Here is a 27,938-nt window from a genome sequence, read left to right as displayed (position 1 = left end):
ATTTCCCAAGGCAGTAAGGGGGGGTCTGAATTATCTCTATATATGCTGGGTAACTTCTGTCAACTAGATACAATGTAGAGTCACCTGGGAGGAGGGACCCTCCACAGAAGAATGGCCTGTATGCATATTGGTGGGACATTCTCTTGATTAGTGACTGCTGTGAGAAGGGCCAGACCACAGTAGGTGGTACCAACCCTTGGCAGATAGTCCTGGGTCTTATTAGAAAGGACACTGAGCAAGCCATGAAAAGAAAGGCAGTAGGCGGTGTTCTCCGTGATCTTTGCTTCAAGCCCTAGCCCGGACAGCCCTGCATGCTGGACTGCAACCTGTGAGCTGAAATGAGCTCCTTCCTTCCCCGAGTTGCTTTTTGTCCTTGCTTGATCACTGTGAGAGAAAGCAAACTCAGGCAGCACAGGATGGTCTGGAAATAAATGACTTACTGACCTTCCAAAGCATCACTTTGTGATCCTCCATCTGCCTTTAGCATGCCTGGCTGAGAGGAGGGACAGGTGTTACCCAGCCATGGTCCCAGCAATCCCATGCCACAGACCTCTCTCATCCAGGACATGGAGCTCAGGACATGGGGCTCAGGGCATGGGGCTCAGGGCAAGCTGAAGGTTCCGCACGTCTTAGCCTGCTTCTCCTTTTCTGCACAGCCTCCAAACGCTGGCCTCCTCAGCTTCTTCCTTTTCAGCCTTCCTCAGTGGTGCTCCACATTTCTGTAGATGGGCATGTCCTCTGTGTGTTTTGATGGCTCCCCAGTTTGAAGCTGCCCAGCCTCTGAGTCTCAGCCCTTACATGCACTCTGGTCACAGTTTGGAGATTTTCCTTCCTTCCATCACTCCTTCTTCCATCTTTCCCTCCCTTCTTTCTCTCCTTTCTTTCCCTCCCTCCCTCCCTCCTCCCTCCTTACCCCTTCCTTCCTGAAATCTCCAGCATTTCCATTCAGTACTTGCAGAGACAGCTGCATCCCCACTGCCTCCACTGTGGCTCCCCTCAAGGACAAGGACACCCCCTCTTAGCCTTCCGGTACCACAAATTCTACCTTGCAGTCCGTTTTCCACTCAGCAACAGGACAAAGGATCAGCCACACCCTGCTTGACTTACAGCGTCTCATTCAGCCACCTCAACCTCCTCCGCTAGAGGTACTCCTGGCTCTTCAGTTCCTTGGTTGCCTTTTCATCAATCCTACCAGCATCTTCTGCCCATCATGGCTTCTGATGAGGCAATCCTCTGACCTGTGTCCTTGTATCCATTCTTTAGGTGGCTTTCACTTTCCAGCTACCTGCTCCCATTCACACACACGCCCAGGAAGTACAGGAAAGCAGCTTCCTCATTCCCCACTGAGCCAGTCATCCTGTGAGGCTAGTCTTACTGCCCTGATGTCTCTTAGGCCTTGAGTCACATAGAGGATGACCTGGAAATGCCTTTGGTTTTCTTTTTCTTTTTATTAAACATGTCTTTTTAATTATTTATTCATTTAATGTATGTATCTGAGTATGCACTCTATCTACATGTATGCCTGCATGCCAGAAGAGGGTATCAGATCACATTATAGATGGTTGTGAGCCACCACGTAGTTGCTGAAAATTGAACCCAAGACCTTTGGAAGAATAACCAGAGCTCTTAACCTCTGAGCCATCTCTCCAGCCCCCATTTAAAAAAATTTTTTACATATACATTTATATTATTACACATATATACAATAAACTATCTATAGCAAGAAGAGCCATGACACAATCAGGAATTATATAAATGTTACATTCTTAGTATTTTGGCTATTTGTATTTGACAACCTCGAAGAAAACATCTTTCCTATCTTAGTGCATCTAAAATTCTGAATGTAAATCAATATCTATCAAAGCTCATCATTATCAATTTAAAGCATCTATCTAGACCTGAGAACATCTTAACCCCTAAACAACTAAGCTTAATTGTAAAACTAAACTATCTGGTCTTCAACTCCATCAGAGACTTGAGAAGGAATACAATTGATTACCTGAGTATGCCGGGAGTGCAGGTTAGTAGATTTCCAAATCAAAAGATGACAGAGACAGTTTGCTGCCTGAACAGTCACCCAAAACTCTCTATAACATTAGAGCATCATCTTCAGCCTTCTGGCCCAATATATCTGACAGACATGTTTGTGAGGCAGGAACTATTGAGGCCTAGCTTACCCTGTCTTGGCAGAGTTTGGCTGTTGACTCTGCCTGTAGGCTTTGGTTTTCTTGGCACAAAGAAATGGCAAACCAGAGAGTGGGGGCAGAGCAGGGTGCCTTTTCCTCCATGATAATGTTGAACAGACAAGCAGAAGTGGACGGAAGCAGCTGTCAGAACACTGGAAACAGCTCAGAGCTTTGTACTAACTGTGTGAATGGCAAATGAAAGCAAGCAGTGCCATCTCATCTTGAAAACAGTAGGAAAGCACGGCGTGTGTGCCTCCTGTCCTCAGCTGAGAGCTCCTTCTGAGCATGCTGGAAGCCCCCCCCTTTTTAAGATTTGTTTATTTATTATGTATACAGTGCACATCAGATCACATTATAGATGGTTGTGAGCCATCCTGTGGTTGCTGGGAATTGAACTCAGGACCTCTGAAAGAGCAGTCAGTGCTCTTAACCTCTGAGCCATCTCTCTAGGCCCTGGAAGCCTTTGTCTTGAAGGAGCAACAGCCTGTGAGAGGGAACAAATTAGAGTGCAGGTCTGTTCTAACTTGTCTGAAGGAGCTTGAAGAAGGGGTCTTTGTCTCACTTAGCATTCAGAAGGGTGGAAAGGTGGGCACCTCTCACGAGGCTAGAGGGCAGACCAGAGACCCACAGAACCAGAGGTGCCATGGCTTGCCTGTGATCCCAGCTCTACAGAGCGAGAGGGTTTGCCTGTGACCTGAGAGGCAAGGGCAGGAGGCCAAGCCGGGCTGCAGGTGGAGCAGGCATCTCAAAGAAACACAACAAACAAAACAAAAGCCCAAAACCTCCAAACCAGACTGACCAGCCAAAGACCCAGAGGTGCCTGGGAGAGACATGGTGGGCAAGAGCTTACAGTTAGACCACCCAAAGCCACAGGAGACAAAGGCATGAGAAGTCTGCCACAGGCATAGCAGGATTTAGAGCCACACACGTGCCTCGGGCTAGCAGAATGCTGGAAAAGAACAAAAAGATTGTGGGATTTTGTTCTTCCATCATTTGGACAATCCTTGCTGAGAGCCGAGGGAGTGTCCCAGAACAATGTCAACAGCAAACACCAGCAGGGTCTCCTTCTCTTTTGTGTGCATGGGTCGTCTGTGTACACATTTTACCTCAAGCCATTCGAGGAAATCCATGTCAAAACATTAGCTCAACACAATCTGAAAGAGGCCAGTGTCCACACACCAGTAATTGTCTTTGCAAAGTGACTTGGGAAACAGTTACTGTTGTTGTTGTTGTTTTTAAATGGACAATTACAGTCCTCAACAATCAAAGCAAATGAGGAAAACCCAAAGGAAACAAACAAACCCATAAAACCCCTGAGGAAGGGAGATCCGCTGATCTCTAGAATTAAAGCATCAAGCAGTCAAACATCCAGTTGCAGGAGACAAAAGCACAAGGTACTAGGGGCCAGGAAGACTTGACTCACCAGGAGAGGCAAAGTTAGGAGACAGAAACTGCCCCTGAAGAGACAAATAAATCATATACTTCACAGGGGTTTTAAAGTAACTATTTTAGTTATTCTCTCTCTCTCTCTCTCTCTCTCTCTCTCTCTCTCTCTCTCTCTCTCTCTCTCACACACACACACACACACATGCACACACACACACACACACACACACACACAAACCTAAAGTAAAGCAACAAATGAACTGAAGATAGCATTACAAAAAGGAAATAATAATAATAATAATAATAATAATAATAATAATAATAATAATAAAATAATAATAATAATAGAACCAAACAGAAATCCTACATGAAAAACTTATAAGGAGGATTCAAGAAACAGATTTTCCAACTTTTCCTTCTCTTCTATTTTGGAGACAAACTCTTGCTTCGTAGTAATGGTGATCCTCTTGCCTCAGCCCCAAAAGCAAAACAAATGAACAAACAAACAAGCAAACAAACAAATGCATCAGACTGAACGATAGGATGGCTAAAATCAGCAGACTTGGAAATAAAAAAAAAGAATGAAGGAACAAGAACATGAGGGGCCGATGGACACAGTGAAGTGAACCCATGTCATATATAGGAACCCAAGAATGAGGAGAGAGAGAGAGAGAGAGAGAGAGAGAGAGAGAGAGAGAGAGAGAGAGAGAGAGAGAGAGAGAGAGAGATATTAGCATTGAAAACAATAATGGGGCTGGAAAGGTGGCTCATGATTAAGCACATTGGCTGCTCATCCAGAGACCCCAGGTTCAAGTCCCAGCACCCACATGGTAGCGCACAACCATTTATAACTGCAGTTCCAGGGGATCTAGTACTCTCTTCTGGTCAGGTTACACATACAGTACACAGACATGCGTGTGGACAAACACTTATGTACATAAAATAATAAAACCGAAGTTTAAAAGAGAAAGTGCCACAGTTAGCAGTGGCCCATAAACATACCTACAAATTCAATATTTCAGCAATCAGGAAAGCGCCAAGTGTGGGCCAAGTGTTCAGAAGTCACAAACAGAAGCCCTTGTGTGCTGCTTAGCGGGAACACTGCTGGGAAAAGATGGGCAGACCCTCATCACTTACCCCTGGGATGACTGTGGATTCAGCAATCCCACTATTAGTTGTGTACCCAAAAGAACCAAAGGTGTGGACTCAAAGCTGCTATACTTCAGCTGGTCGTGGTGGCGCACACCTTTAATCCCAGTACTCTGGAGGCAGAGGCAGACAGATCTTTGTGAGTTCGAGCCTAGCCTGGTCTACAAAGGGAGTCCAGGCCAGCCAAGGCAACAACAAGAAATCCTGTCTTGAAAAACAAAACAAAACAAAACAAAACAAAACAGAAGTTGCTATACTTTATTATGGCAGCAAAGAAGCATGAGGAGGCTAGTTCCGAGCCTGAGATTCAGGTGGCATGAAACTCTGGCGTGGTGACATTGACACAAAGTGGACAGCTGGGTAATCTCGAAAGTGGCTCCTTACTAAAGGGCACCATGGTGTAGTGGCTGACGTCCGAAGATGTCGACAGCATGTTTAGAGGAAATCCACAGAGGACACAGTGCTAAGGTTTAGTGATCATGATGCCCTCCGGTGCCTGAGCCGACAGGGTACTGTGAAGACTCGGCAAGGCAGATGTGGGGAGCATTGCTACCATAGCCTACTTCTTGTGGTCTGCACAGCTGCCCAGTCAGCCTCACATCTCCCGTGCTCTCTGCTTTTGTAACCACTTTCTTTCCTGGCTGTCTGTTTGTCTGTCCTCTCCTACATCACAGGTTCCCACAATGATCCCCAGTCCGGTTATTCCCTCCCGGGGAGCCAGGCCCGTGATGGACAGAACTGCAGCTGTGGGACACCTCCTCAGTGACTGTGGTCTGCCGCAATTCTGTCCCCAGTCACTGGGTGCACTAAGAAAGAACTTGGCCTTGGCAATAGCCTAGGTGTATTGGCTGTAGATGTCTCGAAAAGCAGAGGTGGCGGAGTGAGTAAGCCATGAAGGAGAGAGGTGTAAGTTCTCCATGAAGCCCTCTAAAGACAAGCAGTGGGCTAACCGAGGCTTCTTCAAGTAGCACACAAGCCTTTCCCAGCAATTTTGAAGGCGGTCATGGAAGACGGGAGCTTATCCACCCAGTGGCATCCTCTTCCTCTTTCTCACTGGCCAGTGCTCAGTCCTACTCTTCTTCTTCTCACCTCCCAGTTGCATCCTCTTCCTCCTTGTTGGCCAATTAGGGCATTGAGTCCGTGTGGCTTCAGCGAGTATGCCATTCAAATGTGAGAGTAGAGAAGTGTAGTGGTTGGACTAGGACATCCTGTCATGAGCGGTGCCCCTGTAAGAGAAAGGGCATCACAAAAGATGGCTGTGCGAAGGCTGAGGTTGGAGTAGTGTTCTCCCGAACTGAAGGACCCCTGAGCTGACTGCCAGGAGCACCCAGATGCAAACCCGCAGCTCCCAACCCGGAGCAATGATCTCACGGCTTCAAGCCACCACGGCTGTGGCAATACGTTCCCAAAGCCCCAAGCAAGCACACGCGTGGGACAGGGGATAAAGGCCCAGGTGTCCTCTTAGGTAGAGAAAGAAGGGGAGCGCTGGAGAAAGCGTGATGGAGTGACATTCAAGTCTGTCTCGAGTAACTGCTGCTCCAGCCTGGATGGATGCAAGGGGCACTTAAAGATGCAGCCATGCCGATGGGTGGCAGGTGGAGAGTGAAGCTGGAAACCTTAGAAGGCTGGGAGGCTCAGCTTGGGAGATCAAAGACAGACATTGGTTCATTAAAAATGGATGATGTTGTCAATGGGGATTACTGCGGGAGATGGAGAGACAGAGACAGAGTAAACAGGGTTGAAAAGATCTAAGAGGGAGAGACGCACTCTGGAGGAAGGCGATGGCAGCAGTGGTTGGCAAGATTTGAACAGGTGAAGGGCTTGGATTCCAGGTGAGGCTAAACAGAAGAAGCTGGATAAGTGCTTCCCTTAGGTGAGGGGAGGGGTGTGGGGATGGATCAGCTAAGCCTCCCTCCCCCAGCTCCAGGGGAAAAGCTGGGCAAGTGGTTGCCTCAGGTGGAGGGAATGGGTATGTGTGGATGACTCAGGGCCAGGCTCTCCAAAGGCCAGACTAAAGTTAAGGTGAGGGTCAGTTTATCCTCAATACAATGGAGCCTGGCAGGGGAGGGAGGGACTGGAGAGTTTGTTTGGCATTTAGATTGGCATTGAGTAGCAGTTAGTTTAAACTTTGTTAAACTAAGGCTGGAGAGCGCTGCCTGCTCTTCCAGAGGTCCTGAGTTCAATTCCCAGCAACCACATGATGGCTCACAACCATCTATAACGTGATTTGATGCCCTCTTCTACAGCTGAAACAGTCATGTACAATAAATAAATAAACGTTAAAAAAAAAAACAACTTTGTTAAACTAGGGGGCAATTTCTTTCTAAGAAGCAAAAATTCCTTTTATAAATGTGCAGGCCGAAGGTCACAGAGGGAAGTGCAACCTGTGTTTGAGGAACCTCCACACTGATTTCCAAGGGTGTCTGTGCTAATATACATCCTTACCCACAGAACGGGAGGGTCCCCTTTGTTTACAGTGACATTCCAAACCTCTCATTCTGCCCTCAGTTTTCAAGGGGGGGTGTACCTCCAGGCGACTAACTAAAGACATCCTCTGCTGCTGCTGGTGTTTACTGAATGGAGTTCTTAATTCAGTAGTTGAAAGTTAAGATAAAAGTCCTTACCCAGCATTCTTTTCATTCATAAGCACCGGTAAGTCCTCCCACCCTCCTTGCAGGAGCCGCAGCCTGAGTTACCTCTGGGCTCGCTCTTCCTTCCAGTACGTATAAACTGCTGCAGCGTTTCAGCGTATCAGTCAGCGAGGGCCAGGACCTGCCTATGAAGCTGGGTGAAGCCATTCCCGTAGGTGAGGAAAGGAGGTCTGTGCTTCAGTTAAGGTTCAGTCAGGTTTAAGGTGAGGGTCAGTTTATACTCAGCACAATGGGATGGGGCGGGGGAGGAAAGGACGGGAGCGCTTGGTTTGCTGTTTAGATTACAGTGAGTGGCAGGTAGTTTAAATGTTGTTAAACTTGGGGGCAGTTTCTTTCTAAGAGAAGAGTCAATGTCATGAATATGCAGGCCAAAGGCCATAGTTTGCTCATTCCACAGGGATGCAAAGATGGCATTCAGCGGAGATCACTTGGGTTTGATCCTTCCATAGGCTACTGGTATGCCCTTGTGAGTTCTCTGAAAATGCTGCTCTTAGGAGAACCCCTTGGTCTTCTGGGAGGTGAGAGCTTCCCCCTGGTTTAGGGCCTTCAGCTATACCCAGCTACACCACTCCTGGGCAGATACCTGAGGACTGTTAGGTCAGATATCCCAGAGATAGTTGCACATTTACATTTATAATGCAAGATTCACAACAGCTGAGAAATGGTATCAGCCTGGATGCCAGTAACAGGTAAGTGGATAAAGAAACGGGGGCATTTATACATGGTGGGGTTTCATTCACCAGAAAGGAGAATAAAATTATCCAGATACAGAAAGACAAATATTGTCTTTTCTCTCATGAAGAATCTAGATCACTTTTCTGTTTTTTTCATTCTATTTTAAAATAATCTAGATTTAGTATATGTATTTATTGTTTGCTTTGTTTTTGTTTTTGTTTTTTTCCGAGATAGGATTTCTCTGTGTTAGCCTTTGCTGCCCTTTGTAAGCCAGGTTGGCCTTGAATGCACAGCAATCTGCCTGCCTCTGCCTCTTGAATGCTGGGATTAAAAGTGTGTGCCACCACACCTGTCCTAGTGTATGTATTTTTATTAATATATTTATGTCATATGTTACTATTTGGGCAGAGACAGGGCACCTACAAGAAGAAGAAGTGAAAAAAAAAAGAAGTGGATGAGAGAGCGCTCTTGAGTGTGAACATAAAGATAATACACAATACACACATATACACACACATATATACACATATACATACACACATATATTCATACATACATATATCACCATGATGAAGACAGTTGCACTCAGCACAATGAATATGGCTAGTAATTGAGGACTGGCATACAGTGATGACTTTAAAGGTAAATAGCATTAGTAGAAGATTCGAGTCTACTGTAGAAAGTGTTATGAAGGGAGACAGGGCGTGGTGCTCTGAGGTTAGCATTAGCAGAAGTAGAAAGAGCCAGATGCCCAGAAGGAATGGGGAAAGTAAACAAGGAAACGCAGCCAGACACTCCACAGGCAAACATGTACACACGCCTACACCCTGTGCTCACAGTGTAATGACTTAAGCTGAAATCGTGTTCAACATCAGAGCCTCCAGCTGTGTCTACCGAGACCCAAATACCTGAGTGACTCAGCGCGTTCTGCTGGGGAAGACCTGCAATCCCAGGGGCTCTAGATGCTGAAACAGGAGGATGGCAAGTTCAAGGCCTTGCTGGGATACACAGTGAGTTCAAGAACATTCTCGATAACGTAGAGAGAACTTGTTTCAATCCTCAGCACCCCCCACCCTCAACCCCCCCTCCCCCCCCACAGGGGAAGAGGACATGCTCAGTCCTGATGAAAATGCATGAGCCAGGGTGGGTGGGTAGGGGGGCTCCCCCTTTTCTGAAGAGTAGGGGAGAGGAGAAAGGGGGAAGAGGGAGGGAGGGTGAGGCGGGACTGGAAGGAAAGGAGGGAGGGGGCTATGATAGGATGTAAAATAAATAAATAGTGTTTAAAAAAAGAAAAACAAACAAATGAGATAGGGTCTTTCTATGTAGCCTTGGCTGCCCTGAAGTTCCATAAAGTAGACCAGGCTGGCCCTGAATCATAGCGATCCTCCTGCCTCTGCTTTCCAAGTGCCGGGGTAAAGGCGTGCGCCACCATAACCAGCTACTCTGAAACTTTTAATTAACTAAACTAAATTACAAGTTCAAGGAGGCAGTGTGTTATAGAAGTGTGATGTTGTGATTTATAGTAATGTTTATACATCACACACACACACACACACACACAGACACACACACACACCATATGCTTATATTCAGAGGATAGACTATTCTGAATTATCCAGGACAGTTCTAAATGAACAAAAATTCCCCTCTCTCTATATATGTATTTCACATACATATATATATATGTATAGATTGCATATATATACATACACATACATATATATACACATATACATACATATACATATATGCATACACACACAATATATATATATATATTGGTCCCTCTTCTTAAGACAGACCTTATAAGACCTCATAGTTTCCTAAGTAACATAAGTCCTAAAGGTGGGCTAAATGGCTATTGGTTCAGTGGTCAGGAGTGTGAAACACCCATGATGAAGGGAGAACACTGATTCCTGCAAGCTTTCCTCTGACCTCCAGATGTGCACCATGGCACCCGCACACATATAAACATACACACCACACGCTCGCATGCATGCGTACACTTGTGTACAGGCCCTAAAGGCAGAGAGAGCATCATTTCACCAGTAGATCCTTAGCTTCTGAAGCACTCAGCTATGTTAACGGGTCACCTTGACAGTCTCCTCAGAGTGAGGGCCTGGCTGCCAGGGAAGCCAGCTATGCAGGAGGGTTGGCATCTCCATCTCCCTGAAGGGCTAGAGGTGGGGCTGGAGGGTGCCTTCGCCACCACTGGTCTACGCCACGGTCAGTCATGCCTACATAACAAAGGCTTCACAAAGCCTCAAGGACAGCCTTCCGGAGCTTCTGAGGAGTGGACATGAGATGCTGACATGTGTCCAAGGCAGGAGAGCTGACTAACCTTTGTCAACTTGGCACAAACTAGAGTCACCTTGGAAGGCGGGAACCTCAGCTGAGGTCCTGCAGACTTGTATATGGGGGCATTTTCTTCCTTATAAATTGAGATGGGAGGGCCCAGCCCACTGCAGTATGTACCATCCTTAGGCTTATGGGCCTGGCTGTGCAGGAAAGGCAGCTGAGGCAAACAGGCTCTCCTCCCCGACTCCCCCAGTTGCTTTCTTTGGGCTCTTTATTACAGTAACAGAAGACAAGAAGCACAGGCAGGGAGCCCTCATGCCCTCGCCCTCCTGGGGTCGGCCATGTAACTGGTCCTACTTGTACCCTTACATACTTGTGGGTTGCTTAGGAAATGATCAGACCTGAGGAGACGGCACGGGTGCTTGTCACTTATAGATGCTTGGCTAGAAGAACAGGCAGCAGCCTGGGCCACAGACTGGCCTGTGGAGTGGAGGAGGGACAGCGGCCTCCCGTCTTGAAGGTTGGCTCCTGGCAGACAGTGTCACCCTGCACTAAGCCTGCTGGAATCTTCAGAGAACTGCTCAGTACAAGAAAACACGGACACATTTAGGATCCAGAAGCAATCTGTGTGAGTAGCAGGGGCCAAGGGATGCTTGCTTGTGTGTTTTTCCCATGCAGAAAGGAAGGGCATGGACTAACTCTATTCTCTTCTCTAATTTGGATATGGCTAGTAACAGGAGACAGGCAGGAGTGCCCAGGAGTGGTGCTGCACACACACAGTCACAGCTGAGTGGCAGATTAGAATTGGAATCTATGCCCAGTGCCCCAGCCATGACTCCATTTCCTGTTCAGGATGAGTGGATCTAGGTACACCTTAAATTTCAGAAGCGATCCGGCTGCCATGAAGCCGCACCAGGGAAACGTAAAACACTGCGAGGGGTGGCATAGCAAACTCCGTTAAGCAGCCTTAACCCGACAGAGTCAGTCCAAATCTGTCCCCAGCCCAAACCCTTCAGAAAATCCACAGATGAGCTTTGGGAAGCCACAACCTCTGTTATAATGTATGTAAAACTCTCATATGCTCATTTTCTAGAAGGCAAGGCTCTTACCTCTTATCGAGGTCTCTATACACGTTCACCCTGACATTTTTGACAGAGAAAGCCACCCAAGGCTTTCTTAGTAGCCATCTATCTTTCTAAATATAATGCCAGCTGCCCAGAGCCTACAAGTAAAGACTCCAGGAGAAACTTACAGTTAGTGGCATACTAATATGCTTTAGTTTTTACATTGGGAAAGTTCTCAGCATGTAGTTCTTTTACAGCTGAGAGTGAGAGAAAGATATAGAAGGCATTTCCTGGAAGCAAGGACAGAAGTACCACACATTCCCATTACACAAAGATTGTGCTAAAATTCTTTTTTTTTCCAGACAGGGTTTCTCTGTGTAGCCTTGGCTGTCCTGGACTCACTTTCTAGACTAAGCTGGCCTTGAACTCACAGCGATCCGCCTGCCTCTGCCTCCTGAGTAGTGTTAAAATTCTATAAAGCGTGGTATCCATATGATGTACCCATTCCTAAAGCTTTCTAGGCCCCGTGACTCCTTTTCAGGTGATCTTGTGAAGTTCATGAGCAGGGTGGTCTCATGTGCACGGGAGAAGTGGAAATAGATGTGACAGAGAGCCCAAAGCAGGGAGGAGGGCTGCTTTTCCGCACACGCTAGCCTGCCAGACCCACCTGCTGCTCAGACTCCCATAGAGAAAGGTCACAGAAAGGATGGGTAGAGCCACCCACACACATACACACACTCACACACATACACACACTCACACACATACACACACTCACACACATACACACTCATACACATACACACACTCACACATACACACATACACACACTCACACACATACACACATATACACTCATATACACACACTTGTTTACACATACACACACTCACACACATACACACACTCACACATATACACACACACATACACACTCACATACACTTACTTGTTCACACATACACACAGACTCACATCCATTCTCTCTCACACATACACACTTTCACACACACATACATTCTTTCTCTCTCACACTCACATACTCTCATACACATTCACACTTCCTCACACACTCATATACACTCACTCTCACACACCCACACACTTTCACACACACACACTCACACTCTCTCACACACATTCTATAGCTAATTTACAAAAAGACTTTGTGCTCATGGGTTTTAAGAAGTTCCAACATCTGCAGTTGGCAAGGGGGAGCCCCGGCATTGCCCATGATGGAGGTTCGCTTGGCTTTGAAAGCCTGAGAAGCAGAGGGCTGAGAACAGAATCTCTAGTCAGACAGAGTCTGAGTCTAAGCACACGTATATGGACAGGCGCCTTTCTAGTCTACGCTGGCCTAGGAGTGGGTAAGGCAAGTCCACACTGGGGAGGGAAGTCTGTTTTACTTCAGATTCAGATTCACACACCAATCACACAACACACCCACATACACACATACACACACACACACACACACACACACACACACACACACACACACCTACCCTGTGGTTCAGTCACACACACACACACACACACACACACACACACACACACACCTACCCTGTGGTTCAGTCAAATTGATGTACAAACCCTGTCACTCTCCAGGCCCAGAGGGAGAAGGTCCACACTCCCTTTCATGTGCCCGTAGCTTTATCCTTCAGCTCTGAGCATCCTTGTAGAGTTGTCACTTAAAAGCAGAGTGTTCATCCACCTTCAGTCACTGTAACAAATACGTAAGCTCGTCAAGCTACAGTGTTCACTGTTTTGGCAGTGTCTCCATCATTGACTGGCCCTGTTGTTTATATGGCTGTCAAGGCAGACTCAAGGTGAAGCAGCGTGCTCACATAGTCAAGGTGTGAAAGAGAGAAACCAGAGTCCTACCATCTTTGCAGGGGTATGTCCCTAAAGATCTGAAACTGCCTACTAGGTCCCACCTCTTAGCAGCCACTCTGGAGAATAGAGACAGTTAGGATTTAGCCTACAGCAAAGGCAAAAGCAGGCTGCGGGTGCAGCTCAGGGCATAAAGCCTTGTGCAGGGTGTGCCAGCTCCTGGGTTCCAGCTGCAGCCTCACAGCCTATGTAAGAGACACACCCAGACGTGCAGGTAATCCACAGCTTGTGCACGGGGGGAGGCCAGGGTGCTGTGAAAGGGCAGAGGCTCGTGTGCTAACCTACAGATCAGACCTAACTGAACACTGCATTGAGGGTTCTTTGCAACTGGGCATGGGCTGGGGCTGGGGGTGGGGAATCAAGCCAAATGGCCCAAATCCCCAGATAAGGTGACTGGCCCATATAAATGGACATTCCAGGGAGGAGGCCTTGTACTAGACAGACATTACTCGTGGACTCTGATACTGTCACCAGGAACTGTCTCTCACCTTCTCTTGTGTTGGCCACATTCCCAGGTAGACTCGCCCTCTGGGGTAGCAGGATGGCAGCCAGGAATTCCAGGCTTACATTCTCAACAAGCATAGGGCCAGGATTTCAAGGGGAAGGCCTGAGCATGACTCTCAAGGTTAATACCTGAAACACATACTCAAGGCTGAATAGGTCGTTGTGGCCAAGAGGATACTATATACTCCCACTGATCAAATCCCATGTGGCATGTCACCTGTGGCTCCTGGTTAGTATCAGCTCCGTGCAATCCCTGTCCTGTCCATTAAGGATAGAATAAGGGCATTTGTGCCCCCAGGATGTCAGGGTCACCTTAACAGAAGAAACGTGCTTGAAAATCTGGGGACCAGGTTCAACTGTTCATTCACTAACTAGATTTTTAAAACTGTAGCTCTCTGAGATGGTGGTCCTCCCTGGGGATGGGCGATTTGTTCTCAGAGTAAAGGAAATACCTTTGTTTTTCACAGCAGGAGGTGCTGCCCAAGTGGACAACCGGATGCTGCTAAAAATCCTGTGCACACTCGACAGTGTGCTCAGAACAGAATTATTTGGCACAAACTGTCAATAATGTTGAGGAGGAGAATCCATGTTCGAAGACTGGAAATGCCACCAAGAAAGCTGTGGTTCATCACCAGAAAAGATGACAAGATAGCCAGGTGTGGTAGTCCACACCTGGGATGCCAGCAACTGAATGTTTTTCATGTGGATAGGGCAGATTCTGTATCTTGGGCCAAAACACATATGGCAGGAAGCAGACAGTAATTACTATTCAATGAGATTTTGTTTGTGGACACCAGTGGGACCAGGTGATGAGGAAGTCCCAAGGGGACATGAGGGGCTGATCACCTCCATCTACAGAGAGAGCTGGACAGCATGACACCTCTCTGTTTAGGAGCGGGATCACTAATAGCTAGAGGGTCAGAAGTATAACAGTTTAGATATCACTTTGATATCTGAGGAGGCTGAGGCAGGAGGATTGCTGCAAGCTTGAAGACAGCCTGGCCTGTTTCAAGGAGAGAAAGGGATGGAGAACAAATGCAAATAAGAAAGAGCAGGGGGGAGGGGAAGAGGGAGGGAGAAGGAGAGGAGGAGGGGAAGGGAGGGGAAGAAGAGGAGAGGGAGGGAGGGAGGGAGAGATCGCTCTGTAGACCAGGCTGGCCCGGAAGTCACAGCTATCCACCTGCCTCTGCCTCCCAAGTTCTGGGATTATAGGCATGCGTTACCACACCTGGCTGAAGTGACTATTTTAGATCCAAAGAAATTAGGAAGGAAATTCCTAGTAGGCTTAGATAATTCAAGATTATAGATATTTGTTAATACAGCAGATGGTGAACACTGGGCAAGGGCCAGCCAGCAGCTGAGGTTCTAGAAAGCCTTGCTTGGCAGAAGTTGGTCACCCATCTGCTGTAGGTGCTGGCTGATGAAGGTGGCACCTGGGTAATAGCTTGTGGATTACATCTCTGAGAGCTTGCCATGGGTGTCTTACCCATGGGTCCCACCCACTCTGTTGGAAGTTAGGTAGTTTCAGTTTCTGTTGCTGTGATAAAATATTATGATCAACAGCAATTTGGGGAGAAAAGGTTTGATTTCAACTTAAAATGTCCAGATCACAGTTGTCACAAAGGGAAGTCAGGTGAGGATCTTGTGGCAGGAACTGATGCAGAGACCAGGAAGGAACACTCTGTTTTCTGGCTTGTTGAACCTGGTTTGCTCAGCCTGCTTTCTTATACAACCAAGGACCAAGTGTCCTGGGTATCAGCACCCACATTGAGCTGGGTCCTCCCATATCAACATCAATCAAGAAGATGCCCCACAGGCCGGTCTGGTGGAGGCACTTTCTCAGTTGAGAAATGACTCTAGTCCTGTCAAGTTGACCTAACATTCACAAGCTGTTGTTTTTAATTTATCTATAGAACCTAATAATGTTTATTATCTGTATTATCAGGATTATTAGTATGCTTGGCTAGCAATCAATCAAGACACAGACAATTGTTATATTTTAAAATACCCTTGGTTAACCTGGGGCAGAGCAGACATTAATCTTCTAAACTACTTCCCATAGTGGGGCAGGCAGGTATCACATATCTGCCCCAATCCCGTGCCATCTGCTTCTAATAATGTCTATCAAGCTACCTCCCATCCATAATTCCAAATACTTACTAATGTTCTTCATCTGGACCAAATCCCCATCCTCGCCGGCCATGTGCTTCTCTTCCATCTAACCCATGGCAGCCTTCTTCTCCTCCTCTCTCCTCAGGTTTCTCCTCTTCCTCCCAGGATTCCTCTCTGTCTCAAGGCCTGGAACCTTAGCCATACCTATCTCATCTGCCCTGCCCAGGTGGGATGGCTTTTTATTAATCAAAAGGTGGGTCACAGAGACAGCAAGTGGTAATTAGCATTGGCATATATTAGCCCATGCCCCAACAGCCAGCTATCAGGTAAAAGCCCTCAAAACTCTTCAGAATGTCACTCAACATGCTTCTGGCTGCCCAGAACTGAAAACCAACTCAAACTGTTTTAAACAACAAGGCCATGGCACACTATCCTACCTGACACCAGACTCAGAGGTTTTGGTCTTCTTTTGCTGTGGGCCGCCCTGCTCTACTGGCCCTTGCAGAGGCCACAGATACCCCCTCCAGGTACCATATGCCCATTGGAAGTGGGAGACTCCTCACTTACAGATGCAGAAGCCCTTCCAGAAGCTTCTCACACACTCCACTCGAGCCTCACTAGCTAAAGGCAGGTCATATGTCTGTCCCTAAAGCAGCTCCTAATAAATGAAGTGGGCTTACTTGGCTAGATAGGAGCCCAGGCACTCTGATGAGCCTGGAGATGGGAAATTCATCTGATGACATTGATCCCACCTAACAACAAGCAGATGCTGCTTCTGGGCAACCAAAGTTGTCTTTCTGGCTAAGTCAGCTGCAGTGTGGCAGCATTTCTGTTGTTAGTGTTGTAGCTTTTATTCTAGGACAAACTACAAGTGTGAATCATAGTTGGATTGGAGCAGCACTGGGTGATGGAGAGGTCTCTCATGGCAACTCACAAAAGGAGAGCTAGGCATTTCTCTTGGTGTGTTTGAAAGCATTCCTCAAGAATAGCTATCTCCAGTTGTGTGTGGGGGTGCACATCTGTAATGCCAGCACTTGGAAGGTGGAAACAGGACAGTCGGGAGTTCAAAGTCATCTTTCGCTATATACTGAGGTCATCCTGGACCCCATGAGACCCTGTTTCAAAAGATCAACCTACCACCATCCACCACCCATCACTACAAACACAACCACCACCAACCACCACCCACCACTGCCATCACCACCAACAGCCACTGCCAACACCACCAACCACCATCACCATCAACTCAACCACTACCACTGTCACTACCACCCACCAACTACCACCACTGTCACCCACCACCCATCATTACCACCACCACCACCACCAATCACAACCACCACCATCACCACCCACCACCACCACCACCACCAACCACAACCACCACAAAACAAACACCAACCACCACCACCACCACCACCACCACCACCACCACCACCACCACCACCATCACCACCATCACTGCTGGAGAGATGTTTCATTCATTAGAAGCACTGGCTTTTCATCCAGAGGACTTGAGTTCTGTTCCCTGTACCTACATGGCAGATCATGACCATTTGTAGCTCTAGATCCAGGGGGGTCAGACACCTTCTTCTGGCTTTTGTAGGCACCAGGCACACATATTGTTGCACATACATACATACATGCAGGCAAAACACTCATGCACATAAAATGAATCTTTGAGGGGGAAAAAGAATATTGGGGCTTGACAGTGGTATAGCATCTGCTTGGCTCTGGGTTTGACTGGCAGTGCCAAGCACTCACAGAATCAGATTTGAAAGAAACTTCTGAGAGCAGTTTTTTGTTTTGTTTTGTTTTTTTAATTGCTCAAAGCCAAGTGTGGTGGCACATTCCTTTAATACTTGGGAGGCAGAGGCAGGTGGATCTCTGCTTGAGGACAGTCTGGTCTACAAAGTGAGTTCCAGGACAGCCAGGGCTACACACAGAGAAAACCTGTCTCGAAAAACAAGCAAGCAAGCAAACAAACAAACAAGCAAACAGAAAGTTGCTCAAAACTCTTAGCCTCAATAAATTTAGGGCTAGAAAATACATTAGGTGTCCCAAGCACAGACAGAAGAAACCCAGAGCACACATCCCCGCCCACCCTCACCCCCTTTGTGGCTGGGTGGGGCACTTGGAGTGGAATGAGGTAGAGCATTTAGCTGCCAGTGAGAGACTGCCTGAGCTTTGCCTCAGAAAGCAGCAAATGGAAGATGTTGGCCTATTAGTCTGGGTGCTGCAGGCTGGGATCTATAATAGAAACTTTAGCTCACCTGTGATGTCCATCTGGCTTGAGCCCCAAACTTAAAAACAAACAAACAAACAAATACAAAACAACAACAAACAAACAAAATGCACTTTTAGGCCAGGCATGGTGGCATACCCTTTTAATCTCAGCATTTGGGAGGCAAAGGAAAGAGGATCTTTGTGAGTTGGAGGCCAGCCTGGTATATCCAGTGAGTTCCAGGACAGTCAGGGCTATAGAGTGAGATCATTTTTCAAAGAAAAAGTGTATTTTAGGGCTGGAGAGATGGCTCAGTGGTTAAGAGCGCCATCTGCTCTTCCAAAGGTCCTGAGTTCAATTCCCAGCAACCGCATGGTGGCTCACAACCATCTATAATGTGATCTGATACCCTCTTCTGCAGATAAAGCACTCATATACAATAAATAAATAAAATTTTTAAAAAAGTGTATTTTAAAAAATAAATAAAATAACTAATAGATTTAGTTACTGTAGCTAGCCTACCTCACCAAAGGTGAAATGCTTTCTAAAATCCACTTAAGGGAAGGCAAAGAGGTGAGCTATGTCCCCAGGACTCCAACACCCAGACCAACAGTGACCACTGTTTAATGCTGTGCCTTCTGGGAGAAGTGGGAGGCGAACTGGTGTGAAGGTCAGACAGGCAGAGGAAGTAGGGTTGGGGGTAATAGGGCTTGGGTCGCACAGGGCTCTCATGTTCATTGCTCTGAGGGAACTGGGGAACTACTAAGAGTGTAGCACCTAGGAGTGGCACAACAAACAAGATTTTCAATGATCCCCCCAACTCTGGAGGTAAGGAGAGGTGCCAGACCACAGGATGAGAGTGAAGAAAAGCCACTGAAGCATCGCAGTGGGTGGCTCAGTGGAGAGTGGCTGGGTTCTGAAGGCAGGGGCAGCAGGGGTTCCTGAAAGCCAGGCTTGGGCCAGATAGAAAGAAGAATGTGCAGAGAGTGGAGTTAACCAGATGGGATCCTGGGATTGTGCAGTTGCTCCCAGCAGGAGGTGAAAGGTAGAGATCGGAGCAAGGAGGGTGCAGGAGTTTGCAATGAGCTTTGCAGATACTGTGGGCTAATGGAACTGCAGATGGAGGTGGACAGACAAGGATGGAGGTAGCCAACAATGTCTAAGTTGTTGATACTAGCAAGCAGTGTCTTTGATTTTTATAACACGAACCACAGACTAGGCGACTTGCAAAAGCATTTTGCATTTCTGGAAGTGGGGAAGTCCAGAGGCACCCAGCCAGTATCCATGTGGTAAGGGGTGAGGGTGGAGGGTAGCACACAGGAGACAGAACAGATGTGCAAGCTCATCCTCTCTTCCTTTTACAGTGGTACCAAGCCATCATGGGGGAGCCAGTGGCATGGCGACCCCTATTTCTAATTGACCCTCAAAGTCACCACTTCCGAATAATGTGAAGTTAAATTTGGGGGCTACATACCCACTATACAAGCACTTAGGGCAACATTCAAACCACGACAGCCTCAAGACCAGAGAGAAGCCATGAAGGGATGGACAGAGACAGAAAGACAATCAAGAGAGCTACGTCCTATATCATGTGGGGCCTTTCACAAGGGGCCACCAGAGCCGCTGGCCCCTCATCCATGACAGAAGCTTGGGAATGCTGGTTCTGATGAGCAAAGGAACCAGAGGCAGCAACAGGCTAAGTCATCTTGACAGCAAGAGGGGTGGACGGGAAGGGCAGGCTAGCAAAAGGCAAGAGGCTTTTCCTCTGCCACGCCTGGTCCTCACCCTGTCTTCTCACAGCATTCAGGGCAATCAGGGCAGTTCTTCAGGCGACGCTCCCCACTCAGGTGATTCTAATATGTGTCAAGTTGGCACAGCAGCTCAACAGAGGGGCTGAGCGATGAATGCCCCCACGCCACCCTGCCATTCACCATTGACTTCTTCCTGGCACAGCCAGCAGGAGGACTCAGCCACCGACTTCCCTACAGCTCCAGAGACTCCGCTAATTACAGACTGGAATCGGCTAATTCTTTCTGTCTCCAGCTGTCCAGGCCCGTTCTGTTCTAGCTGTCTGCTGGAATGCCAGTTGCACAAATACATATGTTCAGGCCTTTGATCTTTGAGTACAATGACACAGATTTATCAAATGCCTGCCTCTTTTCTGCCTCTTGGACAGAGGCTGATGTATCGGATGCAGCCTTCGCCTCCCTGCCTCTCTTGAAATATGAAGTGTTTGTGAATAACCAAGGTAATATTTAATACCCTGCCAACCAGCCTCTCGCACTTGCTAACAAATGAACTACATCCCTGCCAAATGGCCCACATCTGTTTGGCCTTCTCTGTTTGACTAAACACATTAGCATTAAAATGACTCCTGGAGAATGCCAAGTGTCCCTTTCCAGATGAGGGAGCTGGGACAATTCTGAGGGAGAGGACTGCTTCTCGAGGGGGACCCTTGTTAACGGCAGGTGTCTTCCTCCTTCTGAAGTGTCTGGGCCTAGCTGGCTGAGGACCAGGGAGCACTTACCTTTCTGCCTGCTTGCCCAGCTTGATTCCAGACCACGGGACGGCTGAGAGGCAGACCTAGCTGGCTTCCCACAAAGATTCCTTCTGAGACCCCGCTTCCCCTACCCCTGGAAGCAATCAAGCTTTGCAAGCAGTGCTGTATTCTGCAAAGAAAGCCGCCGAAGTTTAAAGGCACCTGCGTGAAGCTCTCTTGGGACTTGGATTTAGCCTGAACAAGGCTTTGGCCTGGGAAATCTCAGGGGAGTAATAAAAGGGCTGGGCTGTCACCTCGTCAATGACCTCGCACCAAGGTCACCTTCATCTGGGCTGTTCCTTCTTTGCAGAGAGCTGAGGCCTGCAGGGGGGAAAGGACATGCCTTCCTGCCTTAGCTATGGCCTAAGGCTGTGGGGGTGTAGAGAACAGTGTAGCCTTGCTTCTGCTAACATACCTCCCCCAGGCCCTGGGACTCTCTCCAACACTCCATTGCCTTAGAGTGTTTGACCCAAGTCACTCTGCGCATCAACTTGGAAGGTGTTTTTAGTCTTCTACCCTGTGTGTGTGGGGGGGGTGGGGGGGAGCTGTGACTGGCAGGAGCCAGGCTCAGTCAGAACACGTATGAACCTGGATCAGCCCCACTGAGGCCTGTCTGGCTGTCCCAGCCCTCCTGTTCCCTCCCATGGCCAGCCGAGTCTTTGCAGTCTCTTCTGGGGAGACTGTAGGCAGAAGAGTAGAGGCTTGGCTGCACCCCCAGCTCCTAGGATAGGAGCTGAGGCAGGCACTAGGACAGGAGCTAAGGCAGGCACGGGAATGACTACTTCAGAGGCTTCAACATCTTAGGGTAGCCATCTTGCCAAGGATGGTGCTGAGACTTACCTGACCCCTGGGCCAAGGCATCCCGGAAGCTGGAATGCTGCTTGAACCTTCAACCACAAGAACCATCCATTTCTTCTCTTCTTTGCGTCCACCTCAGGTGGATTCCTGTCATGTGCAGGATGGAAAAGATTGAAACCAGGCTGGTCCAATGGTCACCTCACAAGGACACATTCTGCTTTCAGATTGGATAAGCTGCATGGGATTAGGAGATAGGCTTAGTGGGGGATGTGTTGTATCCAGTCTGGTTCTGGGTAGATGCCCTGTATTTTGAAGTTCCAAATGGCAAACCCTGGGTCTGAGCTAGGATTTGAGTCAGACTTTTAAAATGGTTAACACCACATCATATTAGTTAAGGGGAATCCACCATGCTAATTTCATCTACACAATGCAACACACACACACACACACACACACACACACACACACACACACACACACACACACCATCCTTGACCACATCCAGCCCTGCCCTAGCCCCTAGTCCCCAGCCTCCTTCCCAGCTTCTACTGTCACTCATCTAGTTCCAGGTGGATGCACTAACCCACACCCCACCAACAATGAATCAGGGCTGCTTCTCACCCTGTCAGTGCTTGTTTTGGGGGCAGAGGAATGCCCTGTTTCCCTAGCTGGGACCCTAGTGATGCAGTCAACGGGTTGATCGGGTTTGTTCTCTGCCAGCTAATGAATTAAATGGCAGGAACCATCTGGTGCACCAAGGGCCACAGCGATGAAAACTCCAGCACTGCAAACGGAATCAGCAGTCGGAGAAAGGCATTTACTGGGGGGTGAGGAGACATACGTGAGGCACACAGAGTAAAAGACCAAAGCCAAGCGGTGATTCACAAAGCAGAGAAATCCTGTCTTTTATTGTGGGTTGGAGGTTTTAAAGCCTCTGATGTTTTCCTCCCTGAGAACGCTAGGATGGTTGCTGGGCCCAGAACTGTTGTGTGCTGTGCCCTGAGCAGGCCTTGAGTTTTGTTGAGCCAGTCCATCAGCAGTGGGAGACAAAAGCCAAGGAGGTCTTTGTTTTGAGCTGCCAGGAATTTGTCTCAAGTCAAGAGGCTGAGAAAAAGCTGGCTATCCTGGGAGTTCACCACCTTTACTAAGTTAGCTGTGGCCTCTCTGTCTGCCTACTAGGGGGGTCTAACTACCAGTCTCTTACTAGGAATATACCACATTTTTTTTGTTTTGTTTTTTGTTTTGACCAACCAAAGACCTCAGTCAGGCCAGAAGGTTTCCCTCCCTCCCTCCTTCCCTCCTTCCCTCCCTCCCTCCCTCCTTCCCTCCCTCCCTCCCTCCCTTGTCTGCCCAGTTCAGACTTCTGTATCCTCACCTGCTTTCCTCAGCTCTTCAAGTCCTCCTCCTCCATTGTGTGGGCTCAGCTTTCTTCCCACAGCACTACGGTGGGCATGCTGCTCTCCTGTTCAACTCTTCCACGGCTCTCTTTGACCCTTGGGTAAAGTTTATGGCTGCTTGGATGCCTGTCTGATGGGACCCTCTGCTTCCTTCTTGACTCTCCTCCCCCATCCCTGCCTGGCTTTCAGACTCCAGCCCTGCTAATGCTCCCAGGCACCTGCTGCTCCTTCTCCTTCCTCTCCACACCTTTGTCCTCCCCCCCCCCCCCCCCCAGCACACACCACCGCCAGTATTCAGCCTGAAGACCAATTGCCTACGCTGAGTTCCTTTGTGTAAATAGAAAGCACTGGAGTTGAAATAACACTCGACCATAAGAACAAAGAAAAAGAGTTGTAGGCTGGACTGAATTCTGAGTTTGGCTCTCATTCTCTTAGAGTTAGGGCTCACAGCCAGACCCACCTGATGGCAGGTATGAGCCCCAACAGCAAGGAAGGACAAAGGGTCAAGAGACAGAATCAGGATCACGGTGAGGCTGAGCAGTGAGGCCTAAGTGGAGGCCATAGTCCTGGGGGGAAAAGACCCTTTTTCCTTTCTGTTCTCACAAGGCTCTGTTGTCCCTGAGAGCGAGCTCTGGGATCTAGCTTGTCCCTGCAGGGCATCCCTGGTAATCAGTGGCTCAGGATAAGAAGCTATGAATGGTGCTTAGCCCATCCTACCCTCTTAGGGTGTTAGGCGCTGGCTTTGTTTGCTTTGGCCTCTTCTCTTTGTGTTTGTGTTTGTTGGGGTCGGGAAGGGGGAGGGCCTTGTTTATGTTTGCCTGGATACTCTTCTCTGAGTTGTTTGACTTAGGCACCTTGCCTCCCTCTGGGCTGACAGGGTTGGGAGGGTCAGGTTACTCAAGCCTACACTTTACTCTTTCTAGTGCCATGTCCTTCTGCAGCGCCCCCTGGCGGTCACCTGAACAAGAGACCAGCTTTTCTTTCTTTTTTTTTTTTAATTTAAAATTGTATTTATTATTATGTATACAGTGTTTTGCCTGCATGTAGGCCTGCCCACCAGAAGAGGGCATCAGATCACGTATAGATGGTTGTGAGCCACCATGTGGTTGCTGGGAATTGAACTCAGGACCTCCAGAAGAGAGACAGTGCTCTTAACCTCTGAGCTATCTTGCCAAACCAAGACCAGTTTTTCTTAAGACCTGGAACTTCATGGCTTCCACAGACTGGCCGCTGGCCTTGCTGCTCTGCACCTGGGGTTTCCGGACTCTTGGCTTTTTCTGCTCCAGCTGCCCCTCACTTGGTGAACTGGAAAGGCCCCATTTCAGCTGGCAGATATACATGATACTGACTCTGGAGGTGAGGGAGCTCAAATCTGGTGGTCAGCCCTAGTGCTGCAGGCCCGTAATCCCAGCATTTAGGAGGCAGAGACAAGATCACAGATTCAGGACAGTGTGGGCTCGAGTGAGTTCAAGGCCACCCTGGGTGACCAGCTATCTCAAAGTGAAAAGTAGGTATGGGTTCATGATACAGCCCAGGGGTAGAGTGAGTCAGTCCCAGGGCGGGGTTTTTGGCTTTTTGTATAGTAGGTGTTTTATGTATTGGAGGTAGAGTGAGGTAAACCTTTCTGTTTACATCCTCCAAGACAAAAAAGAGATCATGGGATACATCAACCATGTCCACCTGGGATGAGTGTTAGGAAGAAGATTCGGGCTGCAGTGAGAAGGAAGTGAGGCCGGGCCGGGGCTGGGTGCTGCTCCATAAAAAGAACGAGGAATTCCTATCTAAGCTGGCATTTTACTGAAATGAGGAGGGGACTCAAGGGATGAAGGAAAAGGAGGTGGGGAAGCCCATGAGGAGGAGTAAGCCGGGAGGCACAGAGGAAGGGTGGCTCTGGGATAAAGAAGGGCCAGCTCATGTGGGCCTGGCAGCCATGATGAGAGCTCCCTGCATTCTGTTCCATCATGAGTGACCCCCTCCCTGCCCCCCCCCCCCCCCCGCATGTGTACAGGTCACAGCACAGAGACAAGGTGACTCAGGTGTCAGAATTATTCTGGTTGCCATGTGAAAAAGCCCAAGAAGGAGTGAGGGTACAAGGAAGATGTGCTGGGAAGCTTGAGATGTGTTTGCAACAAGTTGGTGATGGATGATGGGTACCACACTCTCTTATGACCAAGCCCTGGATAATCAGAATTTAAGGGCAGTGTCAGATGCCTTGCCTCTCGTATATTCTGTGATGTGGAGGATGGGTGCATCCACTAGGGACTGAACCTGACATCAGAGGTGAGTACTGTAAGCTCTTTGGTCTGGAATGCATTTTCACTTCTTATAGGTGACTAGCAAACAGTGGCTGAAAGATGCTCAGAGCGTAACGTGCCTGGCATGAGGCAACTTATATTTGGGTTTGCAAGGTGATCTCCAATGCCCTTCTAGGAAGCAGCTTAGTAGATAGAACTGTTTTTAAAAGGCTTAATGCCGGGCGTGGTGGCGCACACCTTTAATCCCAGCACTCGGGAGGCAGAGGCAGGCGGATCGCTGTGAGTTCGAGGCCAGCCTGGTCTACAAAGTGAGTCTAGGACAGCCAAGGCTACACAGAGAGACCCTGTCTCGAAAAACCAAAAAAAAAAAAAAAAAAAAAAAAGGCTTAATGGCTAGCGGGGAAAGGCCAAAACGCTGTGTTAGATGTCCAAGTGGTTTGCTGGGCCCTACTTATTCCAGCCTTGAATTCTGTCTCAGTGCATGTGTTGGGATTCAGACTCAGGACAAGTGGCTGAGGAGCCTTTTTAACTAAAGCAGACCTGGCCTCCATTCTCCCAGCATCCCTCAGTCCCTACCTGTTACAGGGCATGGTGAGCATACCTAGCCTCTTCCATGAACTTTCTAGCCCAGGGCCTGGATTCTCCTCCTCAAGGAGTTCTTTCCTATAATCCTCTCTCCCTCTCTCTCTCGTCTCTCTCTCTCTCTCTCTGCATTGCCCCGATGCTCAAACTTTCTCTCTGCCTCTCCCTTAAATCCCAACACCTCCTACCCCTGGTTTCTGTTTTTTTGAGACAAGGTTACAAGGTTTCTCTGTGTAACAGCCTTGGCTGTCCTGGACTCGCTCTGTAGACCAGGCTGGCCTTGAACTCATAGCAAGCAATCCGCCTGCCCCTGCCTCCCTGAATACTGAGATTACAGGCATGTGCCACCATGCCCGGCTCCTACCCCTGTTTTTTCTGTCTCCCTCTGCATGGCGACTTCCCTGGCTCTGTTCCCTGGGATTGGTGAGCTGCCCCCAATAAACCTGCATTTATATCTCTAACTTGGCTTGAATTGGCCCATCTCGTGGTTGGAGATAACCTATCAGCCTGGTTGGCTGATTCCATTGACTATAGCAGATAGATGGGGGGAGCGACCATCTAAAGTTGGGAGAGGGGGCTTTCCTGGGTAATCACCAGCCCCAGAGAAAGAGCCAGGCCACAACCTGCTCTCCACGCAGACCAAGGGAGGCGACTGTTTTCTTTGCCACTGGAAGCCCCTCACACACCTGTTTCCTGTAGGGTTCTGCAGCTGGTGCCCAGAGGCCTGGTCCTCATGACTGCCTTGTCACTTGAAGTATGCTGGGGAGTAGGGAGGGACACAGAAGGGAAGGGTCAGAGGGTGGCAGAGGACTGAGGATCTACTTCTAGCACAAGTCAGAGGAGCAAGTGTTCATGACATGAGGACCAGCAAGCAGAAAAGCTCTGCTCTGTTCCCAGCATTCCATTGGGCAGGGAAGTACAGAGGCCCAGCTGTTTCTTAGCACAGCCAGCAAGAGGTGAGGACTGATGGACAGAAGAGAGAAGCTATGAGCAGATGCATAGCCTTGCACAGGCTCATAGCACAACAGAGGACAGTATAGCACCATATTCTTGCTTCTGGCTGTCAGCATCAGTGCCTGAGATCCCTAGCACATATCTAAAGGAGGGTACAGCTAGAGAGATGGTGCAGCAGTTAAGAGAATGGACTGCTTTGAAGAGGAGCCAAGTTCAATCCCCAGCACCCATTTTGGGCAACTCAACTCACCATCATCTTTAGCTCCAGTTCTGGCTTATCTGAGGGCCTCCACAGGAAACTGCACTCACGTGTGCACATGCCCACATAGAAACACATTCACTTTAATTAGAATCAGCTGGCCGTGGTGGTTCACACCTTTAATCCCAGCACTCAGGGAGGCAGAGGCAGGCGGACCACTGTGAATTCAAGGCCTGTCTGGTCTACAAAGTGAGTCCAGGATAGCCAAGGTTACACAGAAAAACTCTGTCTTGTAAAACCGAAATAAACTGGGGGAAGTGGCACATGCCTGTAATCCCAGCACTCAGGAAGGCGAGGCAGGTGGATTGCTGTGGGTTCGAGGCCAGGCTAGTCTACAAAGTGAGTCTAGGGCAGCTAAGGCTACACAGAGAAACCATGTCTCAAAAAACTGGAGGCGGGGTGGGGGAGGGGGATTAAAAAAAAGAAAAACCAAAATAAAATAAATCTTTAATAACAGGAATTTTAGTTGAATATTAGATCCCATTTTTATGTTTGAAAAAAAAAATTGACCCAGGAGAAGTGGCATCCTCTCATGGCTAAAGCCTTTCAAAATGGACCTTCTGGTGAATTAAAACACAAGAGAGAGAGGGAGAGAGGGAGAGAGAGAGAAGACCCTTAGGTGTTGGTGGTTAACCTCCCACCTTGTTACTAACCACTGTGTGTGTAGGTTGCTGGCCTGCAAGCTTCTGAGGCAACTCCTGTATTTGAGTCTCTCTCATCTTGCAGTGACTCTGCTTTACATGGGTTCTGGGGAATTCAAACTGAAGTCTTCAAGCTTGTACGCACTTTACCCATAGAACCATCTCTCTTGCCTGAAATTTTGTTTTACTTGTCAGAGACAAAAGGAAGTTGTCAGATTTTCAGTCAGAAGAATTCTCCAGAAGAACTGGAGAGATGGTTCAGTGGTCAACAGCATATCTGCTCTTCAGAAGACCTCAGCTTTTAGGGATCTGATGCTGTCATCCGGTGTCCTCAGGGACACGGACACACACACACACACACACACACACA

At 48.3% G+C, this 27,938-nt stretch overlaps 1 long non-coding RNA gene across 1 annotated transcript; it reads right to left on the bottom strand.

The window, feature by feature from the left end:
• Nucleotides 1-4,993: 4,993 nt before the first annotated feature.
• LOC311585570 lies at nt 4,994-26,458 on the bottom strand. The gene is made up of 4 exons (XR_014775263.1): nt 26,401-26,458; nt 22,856-22,973; nt 21,523-21,627; nt 4,994-5,947 (listed from the first exon to the last, which is right to left on the bottom strand). It is a non-coding gene; the product is annotated as an uncharacterized lncRNA (long non-coding RNA).
• Between the last annotated feature and the right edge of the window lie 1,480 nt (nt 26,459-27,938).

This window comes from Acomys minous (genome assembly GCF_964271855.1).
Source record: "Acomys minous genome assembly, chromosome: 16".
NCBI classification, from domain to species: Eukaryota; Metazoa; Chordata; class Mammalia; order Rodentia; family Muridae; genus Acomys; species Acomys minous.
This window is presented reverse-complemented; position numbering and strand designations above follow the sequence as displayed.